The sequence below is a fragment of the Bombus vancouverensis genome, unplaced genomic scaffold (assembly GCF_051014615.1).
Source record: "Bombus vancouverensis nearcticus unplaced genomic scaffold, iyBomVanc1_principal scaffold0018, whole genome shotgun sequence".
NCBI classification, from domain to species: Eukaryota; Metazoa; Arthropoda; class Insecta; order Hymenoptera; family Apidae; genus Bombus; species Bombus vancouverensis.
In genome coordinates this window covers 2964445-2969300 of record NW_027468910.1, presented here as the reverse complement: position 1 = coordinate 2969300, position 4856 = coordinate 2964445, and positions in this window count along the sequence as shown.

The following is a 4856-nucleotide window of genomic DNA, read 5'->3' as shown; positions in this document are numbered from 1 at the left end:
ACGTTATAACGTAAATAGGTTTTATGGTATGACGTTATACCGTATTACGTTATATGGGATGACGTCATAACGTATTACGTTATCTGGTATGACGCTATAACGTAAATAGGTTATATGGTATGACGTTATACCGTATTACGTAATATGGGATGACGTTATAACGTATTACGTTATGTGGGACGATGTTATAACGTATTACGTTATGTGGGACGACGTTATAACGTATTACGTTATATGGGATAACGTTATAACGAAATAGGTAATATGGTATGACGTTATAACGCAATAGGTTATATGGAATGACGTTATACCGAATTACGTTATATGGGATGACGTTATAACGTATTACGTTATATGGTATGACGTTATAACGTATTACGTTATATGGGATGACGTTATAACGAAATAGGTTATATGGTATGACATTATAACGTAATAGGTTATATGGTATGACGTTATACCGAATTACGTTATATGGGATGACGTTATAACGTATTACGTTATATGGGATGACGTTATAACGAATTACGTTATATGGGATGACGTCATAACGTATTACGTTATCTGGTATGACGCTATAACGTAAATAGGTTATATGGTATGACGTTATACCGTATTACGTAATATGGGATGACGTTACAACGTATTACGTTATGTGGGGCGATGTTATAACGTATTACGTTATATGGGATGACGTTATAACGTATTACGTTATATGGTATGACGCTATAACGTATTACGTTATATGGGATGACGTTATAACGAAATAGGTTATATGGTATGACGTTATAACGTAATAGGTTATATGGTATGACGTTATACCGAATTACGTTATATGGTATGACGTTATACCGAATTACGTTATATGGGATGACGTTATAACGTATTACGTTACATGGGATGGCGTTATAACGTAATAGGTTATATGGTATGACGTTATAACGTAATAAGTTATATGGTATGACGTTATACCGAATTGCGTTATATGGGATGACGTTATAACGTATTACGTTATATGGGATGACGTTATAACGTATTGCGTTGTATGGGATGACGTTACAACGTATTACGTTATATGGGATGACGTTATAACGAAATAGGTTATATGGTATGACGTTATACCGAATTACGTTATATGGGATGACGTTATAACGTATTACGTTATATGGGATGACGTTATAACGTAATAGGTTATATGGTATGACGTTATAACGTAATAGGTTATATGGTATGACGTTATACCGAATTACGTTATATGGGATGACGTTATAACGTATTACGTTTTATGGGATGACGTTATACCGAATTACGTTATATGGGATGACGTTATAACGTATTACGTTATATGGGATGACGTTATAACGAAATAGGTTATATGGTATGACGTTATAACGTAATAGGTTATATAGTATAACGTTATACCGAATTACGTTATATGGGATGACGTTATAACGTATTACGTTATATGGGATGACGTTATAACGTATTACCTTATATGGGATGACGTTATAACGAAATAGGTTATATGGTATGACGTTATAACGTAACAGGTTATATGGTATGACGTTATACCGAATTACGTTATATGGGATGACGTTATAACGTATTACGTTATATGGGATGACGTTATAACGTATTACGTTATATGGGATGACGTTATAACGTATTACGTTATATGGGATGACGTTATAACGAAATAGGTTATATGGTATGACGTTATAACGTAATAGGTTATATGGTATAACGTTATACCGTATTACGTTCTATGGCATGATGTTATAACGTATTACGTTATATGGGATGACGTTATAACGTATTGCGTTGTATGGGATGACGTTATAACGTATTACGTTATATGGGATGACGTTATAACGAAATAGGTTATATGGTATGACGTTATTACGTAAACAGGTTATATGGTATGACGTTATACCGAATTACGTTATATGGGATGACGTTATAACGTATTACGTTATATGGGATGACGTTATAACGAAATAGGTTATATGGTATGACGTTATAACGTAATAGGTTATATGGTATAACGTTATACCGAATTACGTTATATGGGATGACGTTATAACGTATTACGTTATATGGGATGACGTTATAACGTATTACGTTATATGGGATGACGTTATAACGTATTACGTTATATGGGATGACGTTATAACGTATTACGTTTTATGGGATGACGTTATAACGAAATAGGTTATATGGTATGACGTTATAACGTAATAGGTTATATGGTATGACGTTATAACGTATTACGTTATGTGGGACGACGTTATAACGTATTGCGTTATATGGGATGACGTTATAACGTATTACGTTATATGGGATGACGTTATAACGTAATACGTTGTATGGTATGACGTTATAACATATTACGTTACATGGGATGACGCTATAACGTAATAGGTTATATGGTATGACGTTATAACGTAATAGGTTATATGGTATGACGTTATACCGAATTACGTTATATGGGATGACGTTATAACGTATTACGTTATATGGGATGACGTTATAACGTATTTCGTTAAATGGGATGACGTTACAACGTATTACGTTATATGGGATGACGTTATAACGAAATAGGTTATATGGTATGACGTTACAACGTAATAGGTTATATGGTATGACGTTATAACGTATTACGTTATATGGGATGACGTTATAACGAAATAGGTTATGTGGTATGACGTTATAACGTAATAGGTTATATGGTATGACGTTATAACGTATTACGTTATGTGGCACGACGTTATAACGTATTGCGTTATATGGGATGACGTTATAACGTATTACGTTATACGGGATGACGTTATAACTTATTACGTTATGTGGGACGACGTTATAACGTATTGCGTTATATGGGATGACGTTATAACGTATTACGTTATATGGGATGACGTTATAACGTAAAACGTTGTATGGTATGACGTTATAACGTATTGCGTTATATGGGATGACGTTATAACGTATTACGTTATATGGTATGACGTTATAACGTATTACGTTATATGGGATGACGTTATAACGAAATAGGTTATATGGTATGACGTTATAACGTAATATGTTATATGGTATGACGTTATAACGTAATACGTTATATGGTATGACGTTATAACGTAAATAGGTTATACGGTATGACGTTATACCGTATTACGTTATATGGGATGACGTTATAACGTATTACGTTATATGGGATGACGTTATAACGTATTGCGTTGTATGGGATGACGTTATAACGTATTACGTTATATGGGATGACGTTATAACGTATTGCGTTGTATGGGATGACGTTATAACGTATTACGTTATATGGGATGACGTTATAACGAAATAGGTTATATGGTATGACGTTATTACGTAAACAGGTTATATGGTATGACGTTATACCGTATTACGTTCTATGGCATGATGTTATAACGTATTACGTTATGTGGTATGACGCTATAACGTATTACGTTATATGGTATGACGTTATAACGTATTACGTTATATGGGATGACGTTATAACGAAATAGGTTATATGGTATGACGTTATAACGTAATAGGTTATATGGTATGACGTTATAACGTAATACGTTATATGGTATGACGTTATAACGTAAATAGGATATATGGTATGACGTTATACCGAATTACGTTATATGGGATGACGTTATAACGTATTACGTTATATGGGATGACGTTATAACGTATTTCGTTATATGGGATGACGTTATAACGTATTTCGTTATATGGGATGACGTTATAACGTATTACGTTATATGGGATGACGTTATAACGAAATAGGTTATATGGTATGACGTTACTACGTAAACAGGTTATATGGTATGACGTTATACCGTATTACGTTCTATGGCATGATGTTATAACGTATTACGTTATGTGGTATGACGCTATAACGTATTACGTTATATGGTATGACGTTATAACGTATTACGTTATATGGGATGACGTTATAACGAAATAGGTTATATGGTATGACGTTATAACTTAATAGGTTATATGGTATGACGTTATAACGTAATACGTTATATGGTATGACGTTATAACGTAAATAGGATATATGGTATGACGTTATACCGAATTACGTTATATGGGATGACGTTATAACGTATTACGTTATATGGGATGACGTTATAACGTATTTCGTTATATGGGATGACGTTATAACGTATTTCGTTATATGGGATGACGTTATAACGTATTACGTTATATGGGATGACGTTATAACGAAATAGGTTATATGGTATAACGTTATAACGTAATAGGTTATATGGTATGACGTTATAACGTATTACGTTATATGGTATGACGCTATAACGTAAATAGGTTATATGGTATGACGTTATACCGTATTACGTAATATGGAATGACGTTACACCGAATTACGTTATATGGGATGACGTTATAACGTATTACGTTATATGGTATGACGTTATAACGTATTACGTTATGTGGTATGACGTTATAACGTAATAGGTTATATGGTATGACGTTATACCGAATTACGTTATATGGGATGACGTTATAACGTATTACGTTATATGGGATGACGTTATAACGTATTGCGTTATATGGGATGACGTTACAACGTATTACGTTATATGGGATGACGTTATAACGTAATAGGTTATATGGTATGACGTTATAACGTAATAGGTTATATGGTATGACGTTATACCGAATTACGTTATATGGGATGACGTTATAACGTATTACGTTATATGGGATGACGTTATAACGTATTACGTTAAATGGTATGACGTTATAACGTATTACGTTATATGGGATGACGTTATAACGAAATAGGTTATATGGTATGACGTTATAACGTAATA